This window comes from Arachis hypogaea, chromosome 17, assembly GCF_003086295.3.
Source record: "Arachis hypogaea cultivar Tifrunner chromosome 17, arahy.Tifrunner.gnm2.J5K5, whole genome shotgun sequence".
Lineage (NCBI taxonomy): Eukaryota > Viridiplantae > Streptophyta > Magnoliopsida > Fabales > Fabaceae > Arachis > Arachis hypogaea.
Window position 1 is genome coordinate 115165743 of NC_092052.1, and position 14936 is coordinate 115180678.

Here is a 14936-nt window from a genome sequence, read left to right on the forward strand (position 1 = left end):
GATACCTAATACACACATATATTACCAATTCAGATTTTACCTAATGGATTAAAAATTAAATTTAAGATTAGGATAACCTTACCACTACCACAGGCGTAGCAACTCAAACCCAGTAAGCTCCGCAAGCTAAATCGAACCTAAAATACCAAATTATACAAAATCTCAACACCAAAGTCCAATAAATTCAGAACTAGAAATGAAAAAATTGAGGAAGAAAACCTGGCTTTCTTATCTTACAATGTTATGGGCTTTGTAGAGCTTGACGCCGCGGACGCATAGCCACAAACGGTGCGACGATCGGAGCTCAAAGCGAGAAGTTATGTGGATTTGAATGAAATCAAGGATTTTGGAATCTTCAACATGTTCTTTCCCATTTTGTCTAGCTGCCCAGCGTGTTCTGCGTGCTGAATGGAAATGAAATGAGCTTCAGCTCATTATATATAATGAGTTAGTTGGGCCCACAGGCTCAGTTCGGGTCCGGTTCGGTCCGTTCGGCTCAATCTTGGGCCGAATTTTTTTAAATTGGTGTCAAAATTCTTGTTTTGACGAACTCTATCCTATTTTGATATTAGTTTTGCATTTTTAATTTTTCTAATTAAAATTCAAATTATTGACTAATTATTTATCGATTTTAGCGGGATTTACATCCTACCCACCTAATTAGAAATTTTTCCCTCAAAATTCAGATTCAGTTATCTAAAAAGAGGTGTGGGTAGTCCTTCGGTATGTTTAGAGTTTCTTGAAGTTGACCCCACCTCTCGAAACGTCCATCTCCTTTCATTTAAACTGGCTTAGGTTGTAAGACATGAATTTATTTTAGAAGCATGTTTCAGAAGTTACGAAATATAGAGGCGTTGGAAACTTTATGACGAGACAAAGGCGATGGTAGCAGCGGTGATGAACTAAGGCATCGGGAAAGAGTCAAAAAGTGAGGACAAAGTACTGCCAGAGGAGACAAAACAAAAGAGATAGAAACCAATTGTTATTAAAAAAAATAACCTATGCTCTTGATACCATATTAGAAACAAGAGAGCAATCTGAAGAAAGTGTTTTGGTATATTATTCAATCTATGGAAAGTAGAATGTACATGAGATATATATAGGTGTTAGAAAAATCAAAATAATAAAAATATAAAATCCTACAATTAATATACAGATATACTATATAAATACAAATGATACTAATTAATCTAATTTGATTCTAATTATTCTCTTAAAAGCAAACATACATTTAATGTGGAATATAAATCAATGTATTGGGTGAGTAGTCAACTGGTCATGCATTGTTCTTAATTGAATACATAAAAAATGATATAGCATAGTATTACTTGTAATTAATTTAAGGGTCTCGCCGTTAAAGTTACTAATGAAAAAATTTTATTATAGAAAATTGTGCAAAGTTTGACTTTCAATGTAATTATTGTGTATCTATTAAAAACAAAATATCTAAATTTGTTTATTAATAATAACATTAATTTATACCCTAAGAAGAACACATATTAGCTAAATTCTTAATATATATAGTACTAATAGTTTAACAGTTCAATTACACTTTTAAGTGTTTTTGGCGATCATCAAGTTGGTATAAACTCAACAAAAACTACTTTCATCACACCAGCGTATACACACGTGCATTTTAATAACGCAAAAAATATCTTTTTTCATCTTCGTCTTCGTCTTCGTCTTCTTCTTTTTCTCTGTTTCCTTCTCCTCCGTCTCCCTTCTTCTTCTCCTTCTTCTCCTCCTCCTTTTCTTTCGTTATCATCAACACCAACATTTTGCTAACATATTTATTGGTTTTGATTTTCTCTGGTACTATCATTAAATAATTTCGGATCATTTTTAGTTTATTTTGGTTTGTTTATGAATTAATTGAGGTTCACTTGATACTGCTGATAAGTATTGACCAAATTTTTTATTCCTTAAGTAATTTTGGTTTATTTCTTAGTTTAATTGAGATTCATTTAAACCCAGAAATAAATTGTATGTATTTTTATTGATGATTGAGTCTTTTTGACTGCTTGTTTAAAATTGAACTAATTTCGATTCATTTGTGTGTTAATTGAGGTTCACCTAATGCTATTGATAAGGATGGTAATACCACCCGAACCCGCTGGTACCCACCCTGCCCCTACCTGCTTGGGGGCAGTAATTACCCGCCTCGCACCGGGACAGATTCTTGGGCGGGGCCAGGTTTAGGTACTACCCGCCCCTATCCGTCCCGGTATATATATAATATATAATTTTAATATATAATATGTGTAATATATGTAAAATAATTGATAATATTGTATCATATTTAAAATTTTACTTTAATTTATATTATGGATGTGATGATAATTATATAATTTTGAAATTTAATTTAATTTATTAGATTTTAATAATTATAGGGGTGGGGCGGGTATTCGCGGAGGCGAGTTAGGGTTCAACCTTTTACTACCCGCGAGTAGGAGTGGGGCGGGTTTTATGCGGGTTATTGTAGGGTGGGGCGGGGTCAGGTAGAGCAAAAATCTGCCCCTACCCACCCCATTGCCACCCCTAGCTGTTGATAAGTATTGACCAAATTTTTTATTTTTAAAGTAATTTTGGTTTATTTCTTAGTTTATTTTAGGTCAAAATCTTTAAAATAAATGATTTAATTCGCACTCTAAATATTTTTATTTTTTCAAATTATAAATATTAAATTTCTAATCCTTTTTCGCTCTTATTTAATTTATTTATTAATTGTCAATTAATTATTTAATATTTTACAAGATTTTACAACAAGTCCGATTTTCAAAACCTTAACTATGCCTATCCATTATTTATTCTCTCCTACCTCCATTTGTTGATTCATCATTCATCTTATTTTCATTCAATCATCTCAATTCTCTTTCTCTTCTCATTTACAATTCTCTTATGCTCATTAACGTTGCTTTCTGGAATAAGATTACGGTCACATTATTTTTTTTTTTTTTTTGCCAAAGATAGAAGACTCAATCCACGACCTCTAAATGAAGATGGGGAGACTATGCCCATTTCAGCTATAGCTCATTAGCATCACATTGTTGTTGTTATTATTATTAGAATTTAATTTTGATATAAAATAGTTTTACACGTGCATTTAATTACAAAACGTCACATCAATAAAAATAAAGTTTAATTATTTTGCAAATCACTATAATTTCATCGAATTTTCAATGAGGTTCTTATTCTTTTTTTTTTCAATTGGTCCCTAAACATTAATTTTTTTTTAATTTAGTTCCTACCATGATAAAACCGTTTGAGATAACAAAATATTCTGTTCAAAAATCGAATATTCTCAAAATTGGATTAGAATAACTAATTGAATTCACCTCTATTTTTTCAAAATACCAAAACAACCCTTTTTAATTTTGTCCCAAAATTAAAGAACCCTAGCCAGTATAACAACCTGAGTTTTTGAAAATTAAATAATGAGTTATTCATGATTTATTATTTTATTTAAAAAAATTATTTTCTTAAAAGTAATTAAATTAAATTTTATGATACTTTGAGTTTAAAATTCATTAGGATTTTTAAATAATTTTTATTATAATGAGATATTTCGAGAAAGATAAAAAAATTATAATTATTATCATTATTAGAGGGGTAGGACTTGTATTTGAGGATATTTTAATAAGTCTATGTATATATACTATGTGGATAATATATATTTTTGTGATTAAATGGTTTAAAGAATAGACCCTTCGTTTTCTTGGCTAAAATTTTGGTTCATATTCGTGAAGGCTCAATATTAAATAAAGATAGTATAAAATAAAAAGATTTAGAGATAAGTAACGCCTAAGCTTTTAGTACGATCATGATGTACTAAAAGTTAGGGTGTTACATTGTGGTTTTTTTTTAAAATAAAAAGCTCAACACAAGGTGGAGCATCAACGTCTCAATAGAAAAGTACTAAACAGATAAAATAAACTAATTCCTAATCATCTTCGACAAAAGCCATCAACAACCCAAAAGATCAAATATCACTCCACTCTTTGTAACTCTTAATCGACCTGTTAACTACTTCTGCAACACCTGATTCTTGATTCCTGAAAATTCTGTCATTCCTTTTCAACCAAGTGCTCCAAATGATAACAATGAAACCAAACTCATCAATATTCTATTAATTTGACTGCATGATTGACCCCCTAAACCACGTAAACTTACGATCATTCAGCTCTATATCCACCAGTTCGATAAAGCTGTTAACACTAGCACCTTTTATTTCTTCCAACTGCACAACCTCATTGAAGACACCCATATAGCAAAGAGGAACCTGGCATATTTCCGATAAAAAACTCAACTCTTCTCACACAGCAAGCTTCTCTTCCTTGTATACGCACCATACACCAAGCAAACAGCACAAATAAAATTATTGTTTGTCAATTCCCCTTCTATACACAACCATTTCTCCCCTTTGTAACAATTACTCAACCTAAACATCATAATATCCCACATTATTAATAAACCTCCAGAAGCACCTTCCGATCCCACAAATTCCAAACTCACTGCATCATTACCCCAAAATTGCACTACATCAAACTTAGAAATCACCTCCTTCTTTGTCTCTATCAATCCTAATATATTCACATTATTTTTACTCTTAAAATTTTTACCATTTTCCACTTTCCAACACCCCTTAAACCCCTCATATTCCACAAACTAAATCATTTAAAAACTTTATTACACACCTTACTTCGGTTTTTAGGGCGGCACCTTCTTGCTTTCTCTTTTTGTTTTGCTTGCCTTCTTTTTTGTGCCAATACTTCATTCTGAGCTTGGAGAATAGCCATAATGTCCTCATCCTCGTCATATAAAATAGCTCCTGATTCGACAGCCAAATCCCAAGCAGCCCTATTTTCAGCCATATCTTTATCCCAACTTCCTCCGTGTTCATCTTGATTAGTTTCACCATCTTCATCCTGCTTTGAGTCCTCCGAATCTTCCAAGTTCCTTACATCTCTTTCATCATCCAACCCAATTTCCTGCACCATTGTATTCTCATCCTCTAAATCTGAATCTTGCACTGCATCACCCCTCATCAGACATATGCCAACATGCTGCTTACCACTCTCGTCCAAACTAGCGTGGATCTCATTAACTACACCTGGTGGAATGTTTTTCTTCGCTATGCTATTCGAACAATTCTCTGCATCTCCGCCAATCTCTTTTTCGGCTTGATTCTACTCGTCGGGTGTATAAGGGGCTTCACGCTCCTCCCTGCCCTCAACGCCATCAAGTTCAGCGCAGACATTGTCACCTCCGCCACTAGCAGTTGACTTCCACACTGCTCCCAAATCTGCCTCGTCGGCACTATTTACCGGGGCATCAACCCCACAAACTCCATGACTAGCCACGCCCCTCTCATCATCGTCGCCCACAGCAGCCAGCAAGGAGGCCCTTTTAAAACGCATAATGATATACTCTCTGTCGCATCACAAAGCCACTTCGCCGCCACACCCCACTAACATATTGGGCCTTATATGCTTCAACTCAGCCCCAACTGAACTTTTGTTCAACACCAGATCAACCCCTTCTTTTCGTTTATTCCCGTATTTCCAAGTCTCTGTTCTTTTAGAGATTGCTTCGTTGCTGATTGTTTGAGATCCCATAGATTCCGTACTCACCATAACTGCCAGATACATCAAAGGATTATCCGTTCGCGTTTTCAAAAAACCCTCATGCCACTCATCCAAGTCCTCAACAGCAAATACCTTTCTATCCTTGTCATGCTCTGCCTCCCGTAGTCCATGTGGCATCATTACCACCGCATCCCATCCCATCTCCAACGGTTCCCTCTGAATTTCTAGTTCTTTACTTCTATGGTATTCCAAGACAACTCTCTTTTTCTCATTCACCTCAATATTCTTTTCTTTGATTTTTTCTTATTTTCCATCAGAAGACTCTTTGACATCTTCATCGTGTGTAGTAGTTTTTTCCCGGACATCAATCCTCCTCCGGTACTTAGCCTCACCCACAAAGATCTCTTTGCTCCTTAATCGCATTCCATTCATCTCCTTGATGGCCTTTAATGCACCTCCTTTTGTAGTATACCTGATAAAAGCAAACAGATGGATCTGGCCATACTTCTCCTTACGTGTCTAATAGATGTCATTTATCCTTCCTATCCATCTCATACATTGTGGTATCAGAGTAGTTCATTCTTGTTAGAGCCTTAGGAATGGACTGACTATGCTTCGTTGCATACTCTGAGTGTCTGTCATGCTTAGTGACTTGTTCTGATAACAAGAGTATAAATTTTATATGCATGATTGTTTATTGATTAATGTTGTTAGTCGACCATTGCATACCTCATGGTATTAAGTCTGGCCAACTTAACACTAATGATTCATGTATATGGAAACACTAATGGATTATCATAGATGAGATAGAAATAATAGGTTATGCAAATCACGGGGTTTGAAAACGTTAGAAGTTATGTTTTAAGGATTTGTTTTAACGTATACTCTTTATTCGTGCTATATGACTTGGTGTAATCTCTTATTTCATTATTTTCATTGGAATTCTTTGTTTCGGATTTTCTCCTTAAAATGTGATTTGATTACTTCTTTCCACCATACCTTATCGTTCATGCATATCTTTGCTTGATTGTGATCATATCTGTTTACTTGAATCTTTTCAAGTGTTCATCCTTGACGTTGCTTGTATTTTTCTCATGAATTTAGTTTCTTTTTTTGTAAAGTTCAAACTTATTTTATTGTATCAATTTTCGAGGGCAAAAATTTTTTAAGGTAGGTAGGATATAACAATCCGAATTTTTGAAAATTAAATAATGAGTTATTCATGATTTATTATTTTATTTAAAAAAATTATTTTTTTAAAAAGTAATTAAATTAAATTTTATAATACTTTGAATTTAAAATCCATTAAAATTTTAAATAATTTTTATTATAATGAGATATTATAAAAAAATAAAAAAAATTATAATAATAATAATTATTATTATTTTTATTTTTATTATTATCATTATTATTATTTTTATTATTACTTAAGTTTCTTATCTATTGGGCCACTTTTATTAGCAACGCTATCTAATACCATTTCTTTGGTTTCTTTCTTTTTGGCCGAAGCCATTAAGAAAAACGAAAAGAAAGAAAGCCATATCTTTATTTCACTAATTCCCATCATCATCTTACTTCATTTGTTCCGTTCATGACCGAAATGAATTTAATAAAGAAAAGAAAGAGAGAGAGATCGCGGGTGAGGGAAGGAAACCGTGACTTCTTTGAGTTTCCGACTTTGATTTCTTGCCATCCGTAACCCCAATAAAAAATTTAATTCGATTAAAGTGTTCGTATCTTCTTTCTCTATGTGTTGGTATCACTTTTGTTCAGTAGAAGTTGACGGTGATGTAATTTCCTTTCTCCTTGAGTGCAGTCAATTGGAGTTCTAGAAAGCACAAACAATTTCTGACGTTTTCTTCTTCAGCAGCTCGATCAAAAAGTTTCTTCGGAGTTTCTGTTGTTTTGATTTCGTACCGAGATAGGGTTTGGTAATTTTATAGTAATTAAATATGAATTTGATAAGTGAATGTTAGTTTGATTGATTATTTTTTGAGTTTGATTAAGTTTAGGTTGAGTTATTGTTAAAATTATTGTTGTTTGCTTGAGATTTTGGTTCAGCTATGTATGAACAGCCAGCTGGGGTGTTTTGATTATTTTGGGAATCAAAATATAATTTTTAAAAGCTTAAATAATATATTAGCCAAATTTGAATTATTAAAAAAATGATTATGTTTTGAGTTTTATCGAAAAAAGTATTATATTTGAATTTGATTAAGAGTTGAGACCCCGGGTAAGAGGCAGTGGCGTTGTCCATTTGCTCCGGTTGAGGAAGAAGAATGATGAAAACTGAGTTTGATTATGAAATTGAATGAATATGATAAATGAGATATGGTTGAGGTTGATTGATGACAAGTATGTCTGTGTTTTCTCTCTGGTTGTAAGGATGACAAGGCACCTATTCCCTCTAATGGTGACAGGGCACATATTCCCTCTAATGGTGACAGGGCACATAATCCCTCGAATGGTGATAGGGCATGTATTCCCTCTAATGGTATTAATGCGCAACAGAGAGACAGTGTCCGGGTTAGCTACTGGACATGTCGGGTTTGACTATATAACCGACAAATGAGCTTATTAGCCATAGGACACACATGCATCATATTTATTTGTGCATACTTCTCTGTGAAATGTATTTTTGTGATTGTGTGTGTGTGTTTGTGTGTATTTTTGTAATAAAATGAATATAACCATGCACCCCGATCCTACTAAGAACTACCCAATTCTTACCCTCTATTTTCATCCCTTTCAGCTACATGTGTAAAGGTTTAGTGTAGAGCTACAGGAGCATAGAAGATTATGTTTAGGAGTTGAGATAGATTTTATTTTTTCCTTATCGTTTATTGTTTTAGTTTTTGATGCGTGAGCATCTTTCCTATCTTTTTCTAGTGAATTTGCATGTAATTTGTTAAGTTTTATCAAGAATTAATTATGTTTTAGCCACTATGGATGCTACTTTGAGTCTTGTGCAATTCTGTTTATTTTAGGTAGCATTCGAATAGATTTGATGGAGTTTCTGCAGAGAAAGAGAAGAAACCAAGGAGCTGACCAGCAAGGAGCGACACGTACGCGTGCCTGACGCGTACGCATGAAAAGAGAAATTGCTCAGCGACACGTGCGCGTACCTGACGCGTACACGTGACACGCGAAGAAGACCATCAATGCGTACGCATGACATGCGCGACATGCAGAATTCACAGAAAACACTGAGGGTGATTTCAGGCCGAGTTTCGACCCAGTTTTTGGCCTAGAAACACAGACTAGAGCCAGGGGATAGCAGAGACTCAAGGGAGATTCACACATGAATGGTTATGCCCATTCAAAGTTAAGCGTGGACCTTACGAAGCAAGTGGTTCCCATCCATCAATTGAAGACATGCTGATTGCTTTAATTAATTCTGATTTAACTTTATTTTAATTTAAAATAGGAAAAGATATTATTTTAGTTTTAAAAGATAGATTTTAAATTTATTAGGATTAGATATAAAAGGGGATTGGAATTATTCTAGGGGAATTCCATTCGAGACTACCAAAATACATTTTATCAGAATCCTTATTTTTCTCTCTGAACCATGAGCAACTAAACCTCCATTGTTAAGGTTAGGAGCTTTGTCTATTTGTATGGATTGATTCTATTGTTTTCTTTATTTTAATTCATGTTTTGATTTATATTTCAAGAATTGTTTTCGTTCTTTATTTTATGAACTTGGGTGGAACGGAAGTATGACCCATGTTCTAATTGAGTTCTTGTATAACTTGAAAAAGCTCTTTACTTGAACAACAGCTTGAAAACAAATTCTCCTAAATTTTAATTATTTGGATTTAACGGGATACGTGACATATAATCCTTTTATATTTGGGTAATTAGGATTTCTGTGGCATATAAACTAGAATTAAGCTTCACCTTCTAATTGGAATAAATTGACCAAGGAATTGGCAGTTGATGAATTTTAGAAGAGACTAGAAAGGTCTAAGGAATTAGGGTCTAGTCACATATAGTTTGCCATGAATTAAATCTTGCATGATTAAAATAAATTAATAAGAAAAATCAATCCGGAAAATAGATAACTCTGAAGCCTTAACTGCCTTCTCTATATTTTATTCCCAACTTATTTACTTGCTCTTTTAATATTCTTTATATTGTTTAATGTCTTTGAACTTTCAAACATTACTTTCTATTTGCCTAACTGAGTAAATCAAGTACCCATTGTTGCTTAGTCCTTCAATCCTCATGGGATCGACCCTCACTCACCTGAAGTATTACTTGGTACGACCCGGTGCACTTGCCGGTTAGTTTGTGGGTTATAAATTCCGCACCAATTTTTAGAAGGGTAGGACTTGTATTTGAGGATCTTTGAATAAGTCTATGTATATAATGCTACGTGGATATATATTTTTTTGCGATTAAATGGTTTAAAGAACAGACCCTCCATTTTCTTGGCGAAAATTTCGGTTCATATTTGCGAAGGCTCAATATTAAATAAAGATAGTATAAAATAAAAAGGTTTATAGGTAAGTAACGCCTGAACTTTTAGTACGATCATTAGGTGCTAAAAGTTAGGGTGTTACAGCCAGCACTTGTTCTCTGAAGTCAGTAGTGTTTATCCTCCGTTCATTGATGTCGTCATCCATTTGTGTCATTGTCATCGTCGCTGGCGTCGTGAGCGTCCATCGTCGTCTTTGTCCCTCGTCCTTGGTCCGCACTGCTCTGCTCTGCGCTGTTCGTGTGTCTGCTCTAATTTGCTCGGTGTTGTTCATCTGTGGCTTCTGTCGCATTCTGTTACCGTGTCTCGCCGCGCCGTGCCTCGCGTCGCCGCACCTCGCCTTGCTGCCTTAAGTCGATCTGCTAAAACAGGTAACGAGTTATTTTTTTTGTTTTTCAAAGTTGATGAAATAGGTTTAAGCAAATGATAATTTTTTTTATATAATGTTTTATGAACTGATTACGACAGAATATAGCACCGGTTGAATACATATTTGTTGAATTGATTTTTGAATTCTTTTGATATAATAGTTTAGGATTTACAATATATATGTTTTGTTAATTGATGAATTGATATATGAATTAGTTTTGCTGATTATGAATTTTTTTTTTTATTGTTGATTGTTGTTGATGTGATGATGCTGGTTTATTAGGGTTCTATTTCCCTTTTTTTTTATGTAGTCGTGGGGATTTGGATTTCACTTTTTCCTTTCGTATCATTTGTTAAGTTTGGGATTTGGATTTGGGAGCTGATTATTAAGTTTGTTACTACCAGTTATGGCTAGTTAGAGAGTGGATTGTGCTAATCTGTACTTGTGAACATCGTTAGCTGTGTGCATCCGGATCATTTTGTACATATAAGTTGAAACTAAATTGTTGCAGATTGAATTTTCTTTTTTAGTTTAATGAATTTGTTATGAAATATGAATTCATGAATGATTTTGTCTGTAATAGACAGTGTTTGATATTGAGAATGAGCTGCATTTTGTTGCGTTAGTTATTGCTTTATTCATATGATGCGGTCACTCTGTGATTAGCTGAACTATAGTTTCAATTTCGATATATGCATATTAGCAAGCTCTCAACGAGTAAGAAATGAGAGAAAGAAGAAGAGCATTTTGGAGAATTCAGAGAGAGGAAAATAGCACTAAATCTTGGTGCTTACACTATAATTCATCTTTATGTCTCCGATTCTCGTAGGATAGTTGAAACTGTTGCAACTAAATGTAATTGGCTGATCTGAGTCATTGTACTACACCTACGAAATTAGGAGAACTATAGCAGTGTGTGTGTTTTTATAACATGAGGTAGTAACCTAATGCTAACCTTGTTGCTTTCGAGAATTGGCTTTTAATTAGAGTTTGGTGCTATTCATTTGATATTATTTATTGTTATTAATTTGTCTTTTCATTAAAAATCTTAGTTTATTTTTTTATGTTAAAATTTATCATATCTTCTAGAAAAATATTTTGTTGTGGCAAAGACAGTGTGAGGATGCATTGTATTCCCTGTTCACTTTTGGTGCTCAACGGCCTGCGCGTCATTTGGCATCATTTGCAATGGCAAAGATCATATCCAAGGGAGTGTGATGATTAATCCTTTTTTCTTTTTTCAATCCAGACATTGGTTTAGTACTAGTTACCTGTGTGGTAGTGATTATTTTTAACAATGGAGGTGTATATGGTGGTGACCGGAGAATCTCCGAATAGATGAATGGACCTCACAAAGATGATCTTTCTCTGACTTCTTTTGCTTCGAAAGCAGACTACCATGCTTTGATTGAAGCTTTTGGTAGAAAGGGCTATCTTGTTGGGACACTTGATGAACTCAAGTCTGCTCTTTTAGAATCCTTCTTGGCTCGAAAACCAGCCGTTATCAATGTTATTGTTGATCCCTATGCTGGTTCAGAGAGTGGGAGGCTGCAACACAAGAACTGATTTTCAGATTATTTGTATTATATTGAAATTATGTTTTCTATGGTTTTCATTTTTAGATTTCAAATTTTAATAACACAAATTACATAGCCTTGTGATTTTCTATGGTGTACTATGATATGATAAAGACACAAACTATATTCCATGAATCCACACAAATGTAAAATGTTATATGATCATAATGAATACTTGAGTGATGGAAACTGAATTTTATATATACTTATTACTACTATTTCTGTTTCATTTTATCCATTACTTTTTTTTTTTTGTATGTTCTTAAGATAAGGTATTTTGAAAGTCAAAAAATTAAAGAGAAGGTAATTTTGGTACAATTTGTATATAAATAAGCAAAAGAATGATAGTGACAAAATAAAAGGGATTATAGACTTTCATTAAATATTTATAATTTCACTGAATTTTCAATTAGGTCCTTATACTTTTTTCTTTTTAATTGGATCCCTATACATTATTTTTTCTTTTCAGGGGTATACAAGTAATTTCACAATTCACTAATATTTTTTTGACATTTAATGTTAACAAGGACTAAATTGAAAAAAAAATAATGTATACGGACCCAATTAAAAAGAAAAAAGTATAGAGACCTAATTAAAAATTTGGTGAAACTATATAGGGACCTGCAGAATAATTAAACATAAAAAAAATTACTTTTCACATTGACTGTATAAAATGTTTTATACTATCAGTGCATCAAAATTAAACTATTATTATTATTATTTATTAAAGCAATTAGGAATTTTTGTGAAATATTTTTTAGTTATTATTATTACTACTAATATGAAATGGGTTGAAGGTAATTAAGATATTTTTTTCAAAAAATGCTTAGTTATTGTTAGCATTATATTGTTATTATTAAAAAAGCTCCGCTATACATTCAAACAATTTTACATCAAAGTTCATCCAAGTCATTTAGTTCCTCCTCCTCCTCCTCCTCCTTCTCCTCCTTTTTCTTCATTTTTTTTTTATTTTTGTCATTGTCATCATCACCATACCACCACAACCATCTCCTCCTCCTCCTTCTTCCTCCTCCATCATCATTATCGTCATCACCAACAACACCAATATTTTGCTAACATCTTTATTGATTCTGATTCTCTGTGGTGATCGAATGAACTGAAAATATTATCAAAACGAAACTATTATATAATACCAAATGAACCAAAAATTATCCATTATATAAATTCGAATTCAGAAACACTTGCGTCTCGAATGAACCGAAAATTAGCTCAAAACAAAATCATTGTATAATACCAAATGAAACAAAAATTGTCCATTATATAAATTTGAATTCGATGATAACGTTAACGATGATGGTTATTAGAAGAAGACAATGACGATAACGATGATGATTATGATTATGATGATGATGGAGGAGAAGGATAGAAAGGAGAGAGGAGACGAAATCCAATAGGAGGAGGAGGAGGAAGAGGAAGAAGTGTTGTTGGTGACGACAGTAACGAAATTGAAAAATAAAGAAGAAGAAGAAGAAACGGAAGGGGAGAAGGGGAAAAAACGAAAAAAAGAAACGCATAACTAAAATCACTTAAATAAACTTGAATGTAAAATTGTTTAAATATAAAAAATTACTCGTATAAAAAGTATTTAATTAACTAATATTATTACTATTATTATTTAAAAAATGCTTATGATTAAGAAGATATTATTAATATTAATATTAATATTATTATTAAAAAATATTATTTAAATTATGATTATTATTGTTTATTATAAACGAAGCTTCAGGTTCAGGCACGCATTATTATTATTATTATTATTATTATTATTATTATTATTATTATTATTATTATTATTATTAAAAATTGCTTACAAATAAAGGCATTATTATTTCTTTTCTAAGAAAATCGGTAGTTACGATTCCTTTTTGCAGTGTTACAAAATGTGATTCGCAATTTTCGGCCAGTTTTTTTAATATTTTGTCCTATTTAAAATCGTTAATCATAATTTTTTGAACAATTTTTTCAGTATTTTATCGTATTTAAAATCATTACTTACTATTTCTTCTAACCCAAAACACCTCTATACCAACATATTACACTAAAATATTATAATGTCAACGTAAATCATCCTTAATGATCCAATATTAAAAAAATTAGCCGCAATTTGACAAAAAAAAAATTTCTTGACAAGGCAGTAACCGTGTGAGGTTGGATCTTCTTGTTTTTTCTTTGTTTTTGTTTCTTCATAACCAAAAAAAAGGAGAAAAGCTGGAGTGAAGGGTCAAGGGAGCACGACTACTTGTCGCTGGGAGAGACTGAGAGGTGAGACTGCTACACTTTAGATTTAAGATTTATGAGAAGAAAGAAGAGAAACTAATTACTTGAACCCTTTTTTATTAGGATGATTGAACCTTAAATACCCCTTGTATTATAAAAAATATTAAAGTGCTAGCTTGTCGGCCAAACGGTCCCACTGTGCCAAAATCTCTAGGTTCAAAGGTGTGGATTTGACGAATTTTTTTATTTTGGTAGTTCAAAATTACAGTTCAATTCATTTTTTTGACGATTTTAACTAGCCGGTTCAATCAATTTGGCTCGTTTTATCATCTCTAATAAAATCGTAGAATTTGCTTATTTATTCAATCGTCAATATTATTGTCACTAAAAATTTGATACGTACAATTTCGGTAAAAATGTTATTGACATGTATAATCACACTAATTAAAAATTATTAGTTTTAACTAACACTCTAATTCTAGGTACTAAATTTTAACTTCTAAATCTTAATCCTAACAACGACAATAAAAACAATGAAGTCCTACTCCACTAGGTGGAGTCGGCTATATGAATCAAGTAACGTTATTATGCTTTATTATGTATCATATCTACAATAGAACTGTTGATACGTAGATCTCTTTTAAGTTTTGACCACTTTATGTATGATTTTTTTTTTTTGGTAT